Raw genomic sequence first — 10,355 nt, forward strand, 5'->3', positions numbered from 1 at the left:
TGAAGCTAAGTAAATTAATTGGTGGAATGGATTACGCACATCTCCTTTGAAAGTAATGTTTACCCTCCCTGTTTATCCTGAGATTTATGTTGGCTCCCACTGTCAGCTATCAGTTGATAGTTACAGCAATTGCAATGACAGCATGAATCATAATGCAACAAACATGTTACATATTGAATGATGGATGAGCCAATTTTAGGCCAGTTCCTACAGGATCATTTTTTGCAATACACTCAACAAATCAAAATATCTCTTGACTTTAATCACACAGCTTGGTTTTGAAATTTTAACTACTGAACTGTGTGAGGCAGTGTCCTCGTTGCCTGTGACATGGAGGAGCTTGAGTCAGATAGCTACCTGTCATTTCAAACAACAAATCCTATATATTTTCATGTGTGCTCCTTGTCAGACTCCTTACACAGATGCATCAATGTCAAGTCGGTTCAGCAATCAGTTTCTCTAAGGGGCATGAGAAGTTATAGCTTTGCCATACCAACTCTGCACCTTTTGGAATAAGGCTGCAGTTTCCCCTATGCTCCACAAGCTCCACGGTCTTCATACTTACTGCCAAGAAAATGGAACCACAATTCCAGTCATATGAGGCAGGTTCTGTCTAAGGCAGCAAGGTTCATAGAGAAATCTTTTAATACTTTCTTACTTAAAAATCCATTGTATTGCTTATGACCTCCAGAAAACTCTGTTAGGAGCAAAATAGAACTGGCAGTCTCTGGAGATCCTACAGAAAGTTGTTCCCACTTTCTTAGGCTGCTTAGAGGAACGTAAGCACTCTTACATAGAATAAGAGAGAGGTAACTTTTTTTCCTATTGTATTTTTCTAGGGTATTTACTTCAATTTTATTTTTTTTCTCCCCTAAATAAACGAGGATAAAAAGGATATTAAAAAAGTCTGTTTTACTGCACTGTGTCAAGTCCCATATATGGTGTAAAACAATAGCTCACTGTCTTAGAATATGCAAGTGGTGCAAATATGCACCATGTCAGTGATGATACAGCAAGATGATATCACATCTCATTCAATGATTCTTAAATTATACACTTGAGTGGGCACCAGTCATCAGAACTTTCACTTTCAATTTCCTTAGGTGATTTTGTATCACAGACAAGAGCAGTGAAGAAGCTTAACTTTGGCAATTAAAGTATTTACAGTCTTCCTTGCATCCAAAGCACTTCAGCCAGCATCCCATTACAATTTTTAAGACACTGAAAATCCTAACAGTCACTTAAATCTTATTATATAGTAGTACTCTTAACTGTGGCTCCTCCTTTTCCTAGCTCAAGTTATTTTGACTTGTCTCATTCTCAAAACAATTTGAAAAACACTGGGAAAATTAGAAACATAACAGAAATCTTTAGACAGTTCCATCTGCTACACAGAAGCACTGATAATATATTCTTTCAGGAAGGATTGCACTACAGCATATATTTTATATTTTAAAAAGTAACAGCCAAAAAAGGGATGAGGGGATGTAGGCAAATGGATTGTGCACAGTAACTGTAAACTTATAGCCCTGTTGTTTTGGATCTGGTTACTAATGTGCTCAAAAATATCTGCGCTTTATCATATTTCATAGGGACGATATACAGGATGTGCTCTATGGTGAGCCTGTATGAGTCCTAACATTGCTCAAAAGGACAGTAAAATAAATTACTCCACCAGTCAACTCTCTGAAAAATTTGTATTCCTGCCAGCTTGGTTCCAGCTTCTTTGCATCGATGGATTGTGGTGACAGCAATTATGTCATCCTTAAAGTTAAGAAGCTGGCAATCCTTATATCAGCTCTCAGGCTTGCTTTATTGTCCCTCCTACAGTTAGCACTTGTTATTCCCAGAATTACCATATTTTCTAAGAGACTATGATAACAAACACAAGCATTATGAAAATATAAATTGAGTTTAAGCTGCTCTAAATGATCACAGTATTCATTCTCTAGCATGCTCCATGCAGACTAACAGTAGGAATAGAATGTGTGGTTTTTTCCTTCTTCTGTACGAGCACATATAACACTCCCTAAAACAATCTATCCCATTCTGCCCTTAACTGCTTATATTTTGTACCCAGCTCAGCCAAAATATAGGTTGCTCCTTGTAACTAGGGTGATTCAGCTAGAGATCAGTTGTATGAATCTAATGACTTTTAAGCAGTGAAGGGGACAACTAAGCAAATAAGGGCAAATATTATTTTTCTGTGTTTACCAGAGCATCCTGTATGAGTGAAGTCAAGACTTGACATTGTTCAAATCATGGATTTCTTTTTTTCTACGCTGGCTCTTTGCTGGTGGTCCCATTTTAGTAATGATCTCTGGGTTTCCAACTTTGGAAACTATGTTGTCAGGATTTCCTTTGTTTTCCTAATGTCCACAAAACATATTTAAGAAGGCTACTGCTACAGTACAGCTGCTGAGAATGGAACAGGAAATAATCTAAAACAATGCTATGATGTTTTTTGAGTGGCAAACTTTGGTTCTGTAATTAAATCTAGCATGTTCCGCGTCAAAAATTATGCCAAACTCTATCTCTTATTGGCAGAGCTGTTGGCAGAAATCTGTCTCTGCTAGGTGGGTGATACATTCATGGACAACAATTTATGATTCCGACACTGCTGTACTTCATGGTTGTCATAGAATGAGTCATGTTATTTTCTATTTTTTTCCCCAAACAGCATTCAAATCCACTCAAATGCTGAATTCAACACAGCTCTGGTTTTGCAACCTAAGTCCTTCACAAGGAGCAGGTATCTGATCTGGCTTCAGAGAGAATGCCAAGAGCGTATACAGTCAATCCGGTGACTGTTATCCGAGGCCGACTTAACCAGCCACAAGTGGTGAAGTGCTCAGAAACACTGGAAGGTTGCTGTCTCACTGGCAAGGTGCTTACTGCTCTCTCCTCCCAACTAGAAGAAAGGGTATATCAGGTAAGTTGGCTGCATCAGCCCAAGCTGCCTTACACATTACAAGAGATGAGTAACAGACTGCAGTCAACAGCAGACCTTACAGGGTCAGGCCTGAACGGCTCCGCAGCTGCATACTGCTTACAATAGTTACTCCTGCTGGCAGGGCTCTGAGCAGGGTGAGGAACACTCAAACTGTATCTCGTGATGTTGAACTCACACGAGTTATTTTATTGCTTGGTACTAATAAAAGGGTTCCAAAGAAGACTGACTCCTGTGCAACATGCAGACTTTCCTTGTATCACTTCCAAGAGGGCCCTGTGCTCCTCTCACAACTGGCTTGAAATGACACTCTCTTTTCACCTTGTCAAGATGGCACACACAGAGGAGCCAGTATTCTCCCAGTCCTATAAATTGTCTCTGGTGAACATGACTGCTATATATAAACAGCAAAAATGAGAAATTGTTTCAGAAGCAAGTTCTGAGTCTATTTTTTTCCTTCATCAATAAGTTTCGTACAGTCTTCTATTCTAAGTTTAGATAGCATTACTCCTCACTTAGGCTACAGCTCTTGCCAGACTTAATAGACATTTCACAACAAACTTAAAATAATTCTTTTGATTAATCAAATCATGTGAAGCAAGAAAAGCTGAATTAGGGGGACTGACAGTAAAATCTAGCAGCTGTGTAATTCAGAGGCTGAACGAAGTTACTAGCAATGTAAAACTGTCCAGAAAAAAAGAAAAACATCTTGCATGGTACCAACAGCTTTCAGGAGGAAAAAAAATGTTTTAAACAATAATGTTGCTGTTTATATAAAATACTCTTTTGGCATTCAGATTTAAAGAAACCTAAGTGAAATTATATTTGATTTGATAAGTTAAATTAAAACAAAGCTAGAAAAACAAACATGTTTTCATCAATACGTTTTGAAAATTTTCAACCTCTCAGATTATTTTTTTTCTCAAAGTCAATTTTTCTAAACAAAAAAAAAGATAGGAGTTTAGATTTGAATTTGTCCAATATTTGGGAAAAGCCAAGACCAGTCCCAATAAATTTTTGTGGTTTTAAGTTCATTTCTATATTTATTTATAGGATTTATTCTCAGTTATTCTTTGGGAAGCTTTTATGTCATTCCCATCTATTCAATGCATTGAAATACTTTCACTAGGATAGCTGTCAACACAGTTTAACACAACAAGAAAATGGAACAGAGCAGATACAGTCTAAATAAAAATATTAGTAAATCTAATCAAACTACTGTAAGAGTTACATATTTCTACTCTATAATGACTAGTGTTTTATATATTAGCTAACATGATTTTTAATTTTTTTTTCTAACAGTTGGCAGATTTTTGATTAGTTTAAAACTTTGTTTTGCCTAAATATTCCATGTCAAAGGACACATGATTGGATTGTCTTCCATGAGTCTGGAGGTTATTTCTGCATATTCCATTGGATTTCCTGCTAATGGACTTACAAGGAGCTATATAGGAAACAGAGAAAGGTAATTCAAGAGAAGACTGTCTTGGCTTCCAAAAGGCATGGACTTTGAGAATGCTAGGACTGTAAGTATAATGAAAGGGATGTCTCTTTTTCTGAAAGAAAATGCTGAGCTGTTTTTGATGTTTCCCATCTCAGCAGTGCAAGAACGAAACAAATACTTTGGATAAGATCCATTTGGAAAAGTGGCTTTGGATACTTTGACAACCTCCACATCAACACCCCCACAGGTGTTACAAAATCTAGCTTTTGGATGTCCTATGAGCTACTGGAGTTCCAAGGCCTGTCTCAGTGCCTGTATTACAACAATTCAGTGCAGTGAGTATTGCCATCTGATGAAAGGTATGTGTACACAACTTTTAACCTGCTTAAAGCTTATGGCCTTAAGACAGAAGTAAACTGGAGCATTTTCGAAACAGACAGATAAAACTTCAGGAATAAAATGTATTCAGGAGGGAGGAGTGAAACAGAAGGATTTATAAAGAGGATTGAATAAAATCAGTGAGTTGAAGATCCAACCAAATGCAATTACCTCCTAATGAAGACACACTCTAGGACTAAATGTGTGCTAAGACACTAGCCTGAATGAATGTATTTTGTTTTCTTCTAAAAGAGTTCTATTCCCCAAAAGTAAAACAGCACATAAGAATCACAAATATTCCCCGAAAGAGGATGTGGACGTAAAGGCAGAAATGTGACTTGCACTCCTTGGAAGCAAAAGCCAGCACTCACTACTGTGTCACCTGGATTCCTGACACTCTCCACATTTATACTTAATCAGCATCAGTCCTGATAAATTATTTACCCTGGAGGAATGTAATGAGACGCCAGTTTGTCTGTGCATATGTTCTTATATTCTGCTTGGAGAAATAAGCAGCCCTGGGGCTGGGAAGAAAGCTCTGATTTCTGTCAGTGGATCCTTTCTACACTCAGTTTGCTTTACTTTATATAGTGCTGGTGCTGTCCCCCCGTGACACAGGCATATTTGGTACACCCTTGACATAAGTGTCCTTAAAGTTCAAGATAGTGGTCATGCTTCAAAGTATGTAAAACACAAGAAACAACAAACATAGTAAGGTTGATAGGGGAATGAAATCTAAGGGGTAAGAGAATACAACTTAGCATCCAGAACAAAACAGTAGCAGCAATATATCAGATAGCAAATCTTGCTTAGCCTTATTTTTGAGGACTGGACTTAAAGCTATAAAAGCCAGTTTTGATAGCAGAAGTGCATACTCTTATGCAATGCATTGGCCTTGAACTGCAGCTGCATTTCTATAGTCTATTGATTACATGACACAGATTGCTTTGCATGAAAAAGAAGTTAGAGAATGCTGGAATGCCTGTGAGGAGTCTCATTAACTTTTGTTGAATCATTTAGGTATAACTTTAATATTAAATTTAACGTAGGCCTTAAGAGATTTCATTTCTAGACAAATTCCAAGTAAAGAGCTGCACTGTAGTGCACCTGACTAAAATAATTGGATGGAAGATTGGACAGAATAGTGAAAAGAGTGATTTAATTGTTAAAAATTAAATTCTAAAGATAAATGTAGACAAGACCAAGTAATCAATAGAAAGATGCAAGTAACAGTCTCCACAGTAATGCGTAGATAACTGGTAGATTCTGTTTCCATTTTGTCTCTTTGTGTTTCCATATGCTTTATGGAATAAAGAACTACAGACAAGAATAAAACAACCCCAGTTCTCCTAATAACATTGTAGCCCCCAAAAAAGTGAAAAATATGTTGTGAAAAGATGAAAATAGAAATATTTTTTGGTTCCGCATGAAGAATAATTTGGAGTCAAAGCTCTTATGGCCAGAAACCTAACATTTCAAAGGCAGTCAGAAATGCAACAGCAGCCACACTTTTGAGGGAACTCCTAATGCAGGCACATTGAAGGCTGAATTCCCTGTTCAAAGAACATCTTTTCCCTATTAAGATAGTATTTTCATCCTTGGGATACAAGATTACTCTAACAAGCCATCTTTCCAGATTTTAAAATAGATTAAAGAAAAATAAATTCTGCTTTTAGCTCGAGTTTATTTTCATTCTACTTGAATTGGAGGGTGGGGTGGGGAAGAAGATACTCCCTACCTCCTTCTAACTTTGGATCAGCACTCATCCTTTTTCAAAATGCCTAGAGGAAACTTTTTTTCTAGTTGAAATTAAGACATCTCCTTGTGGAAGCTGGGAAAGAGAGAAAAGAATTAGTCCAGCTAGAAGAAAAGAATGAGGGTGATGAGATGAAAAATAGCGATTTTGATCTGGATTCAGTGCAGGATCAGAGATGGGAGGGAAATATGACTCTAAATCACCCATCTGCTCTCCTAATTCTGGTACAGAATGAAACTGTACCCAGTCTGCCCAGACACAACTCCTACACGCCTGGGTGAGAAAAGTGTGGAGCATATAGATGACTCCATTGGAATAATTCCATTTTTACTAGGAGAGAAATTTTGCCTTGTTAGGGCAGGTCTTGGTTCCCTGAGCAGCATATTGCAGAGGTTTTGTGTGAACAAAAGGGGTAGTTTTATGATCACAAATGGGAAGGAGGCAGGTCCATGGCACAATCTCTGTTAGAAACCCTTGATCTGAAGTCTGGGACACTATAAGTTGGCACCAAAATAGAAACACTCAAGTGATAGACGAACAGACAAACCACAGGCCACCAGATAGGAAAAAATATGATACCCTAATGTGAGGCCCCACAGGCAGGAAAGAAGATCTGGACAATGTTACCAAAAGGGGGGAAAAGAGAGAGACAAGCAGAGAAAGGAACCACAAATATATATGCACAATATTACGACCAAACCAAGAGTGCTGTATGGTCATTTTATGTCTGTACCAAATGTATACTGGCTACCTTAATTGCTTCTTTGACTCTGAAAACTTACTTATGTATCCATTTGTTTGCTTATATAAGAACTGTAATGCCTTGTCAGTCTCATCCAAACCCAATGGATTGCTATTAATGGGAGAATAATTCTGTATATAATAATTCTGTAATTATGGCAAGTATTGCCGTAACTAAATGTGTTATTTACTGTTCAACTTGTACTTGCTATTGACTTCCCTCTTACTGTCACTTTAAAAAATGCCATCTCATCATTTTTCTGGTGCCATTATTATGGAGATTTAGTTTTCTATTAGGCTGTAGTAAAACTTGAAGTTGCTGATAGCACAGTGTCATCAATTTCTCCTCTTCAAGATGAAATGCCCTGGTTTATGACTACCACGCAACACAAGGTGTTAATTCATACTTCATTTGATGTTATATTGGCAGCCTCCCAGAAAAGAGTTTATCTAGGTACTTGTATGGCACTGTGGTATCTGGTGTCTTCCAAAATTCAGTCCTTATAAATATATGCGCTTATCCACAGCCTCTGTATCTGCAATGGAGTAATATCACCCAAAATAGCCCCTTCCCTCATTCTGAGCTGCAGCTCTTCAAACCTGGCTGCTAAGTTATCACTGCTAAAACACTTGGTGATGCCAGCCTAAGCACAGAAGGGCAAATTCCCTGTAATTCTCTACAGCACTTGTAAGCAAACCAAGAACCTGTGAAGCTGGCTTATGGAAAGGTATGCTAGGAAGTTAAAACAATGCTGAGTGAAAGTAAGGTGGTGAAATACCAGGTACTTCTGATGATGAACCCCACCTATGCTGTCTCTGCTCAGCTAAAGAATTTTAAGGATGAATACAGCACAGAAAAATGCTAAGAGCACAGATGGTAAGAATATTGACCAAGGATTGTGAAAGTACAAGCCAGCACTGGAACTACCCTTTTCAACATCTGCTAAGCATCAGCACAGTTATCAACAGTGGGGAGTTTGAATACATTCCTTGAGAAGCCTATCTCTACTCAGTAACTTACAGACAAAGTCAGTGGTGCTGTAACAATCACGAAAGAGAGCAGAGATGGAAATCTTACCTTACCAGGTCGATTAAAATTGACAAGAAGGATCTACCCTTAGTCACAGCTTTTACCACACAAGTTCTGCAAAGACCATGCTGATCTTCCCATAAAACATGAGAGGGTTTATACAAAATTTCATTCAGAAAAAACACTGAAAAAATATTTTTCAGTCATCATAATTTTTTACTTATTTCTCAGAAGACTTAAAAAAATTATTTTATCTGGAATTTGGAACCTTGTGGTTAAAAATACTCATAACAGGGTTCATGGTTTTTCACACAACAGAGAAATGCCTGGAAGAAAACATCTGAATTTTACAATGGCAAGTAGTGACAAGCAAGATCGTGTTATATGATCTATGCTACTTTGTTTATGTTTTTGTTTATGTTACAGTAGAACAAGACAACCTGCAAGCTTTATCTGTAGGGACACTGCCTGACCTCTCCAGACAAGATTCCAGGCGAAAGTTAGCCTACTAAAATATCCTTCTCCCTAGATGTGACAATATCCTGGTAGCTCGTTCCAAACATCATCACTTTTTCATACATCAGTTTGCTGCTTTGTCCTTTATAAACTTCAAGCCAAGTTTGTGGACAGTGAGAGCCTTTTAATACCTTTCTGAACAACCACGAGTTTAAATAAAAGCAAAGTGAATAGTACATGCCATAGGAAGAATACATACAACTTCCAAAGCATACATCAGTAAAGATTCTGTATAGACAGGGAGTACTATCAAGGCCTGTGACAATACTGATGGAGATACAGGAATGTGCATCCAGATGATGGGGCTGTCCTTCGGCATGCTTGCACCAGCTGAACGGAGCCAGCCTGGAAATCTTTCCACAAGACTAAGAGCATCAATCCTGCCACATTAGCCATGCTTCTGTGCAGGCATGAGAGAGTTATCATCACTGTTATGAGTGATGAAGCATAGCAAGCTGACTATCAGCCAGCTCTGAGAGTCAGAGCCTTGCTCTGTGCCAGCCACATATCCACCACAATGCACTCAAGGAAATCCACCTACAGCAGGTTAATTACAGAGCCCTCTGTTAGGGGCAGGGTCCATGGGTAGCAAATTAATCTACTGGATCGTGCATGAGGAAAAGTGCATGTAGTCCATGGCTTGCCCACCTGGCTTGTCCCCCTTATTCACCCATGGCTATCATTCTCAACTTCTCTATTAATGAACTTCTGGTAGAAACTGAAACTTCAGTCAGTGGCTTCATGGCTCTTACAACCTCCAACATCTATTTTGGAAAAAAAAAGACACAGCTTTGATCTCTGAAAAGGTCATTATACTTTATAGCTTTAAACATGACATGCAACCTAGAAATGAATCTTTGAACAGGCTTTTGGTACATGTTACACACAGCTGTCATTTATTATTGTTAATAAAAGTTTATTAGTAATGTTTCACAATCATATCCTTGTAAACAAAAAGGAACAAATCCATGCTGTTTGGCTTGCATTGTTTTGGTTTGTTTTTCCCATCAAAAAATTGAAATTACTCAAAAAGTTGCATTAATTTTTGAGTTCTATAGTGTAGAATGTATTTCAAAATCATATGAGATTTTCAGTAGCAGTTAGCATACACGTAATGAAGGAGTCTGGAATAACTTTGAATTTCACTATGTGCTACTGACGCAGACTCACACAGGGAACAAAATCTGTAATGGATAAAAAACTTTAATTTCACAAACCTGGCCCCCATCTTCCAAGACATTCCTTAGCAACAAAACAGTAAACAGTAAATGAAACAGATCTTCACTGATCACCCATGCATTTTTTGCTATTGATTACACCACATTTTTAAAGATGGAAAGGATATGGTTTTCTCTTAACTCTCTCTCTTTTGATTAACCTCAGTATGATATCTAAAATAGAAGCACAATTAACTCACTTCAAGCTGTTAATAATATACCATTGTTATAACTTTCTCCATTAGCTGCTAAATCTCAACTTTTGCACAGATTCCCATATTCAATGGCTATTCTAGGAGGCACTGACCTGCTTGGAATAACTC

The sequence above is a fragment of the Pyrgilauda ruficollis genome, unplaced genomic scaffold (genome assembly GCF_017590135.1).
Source record: "Pyrgilauda ruficollis isolate IOZ18807 unplaced genomic scaffold, ASM1759013v1 scaffold2, whole genome shotgun sequence".
NCBI classification, from domain to species: Eukaryota; Metazoa; Chordata; class Aves; order Passeriformes; family Passeridae; genus Pyrgilauda; species Pyrgilauda ruficollis.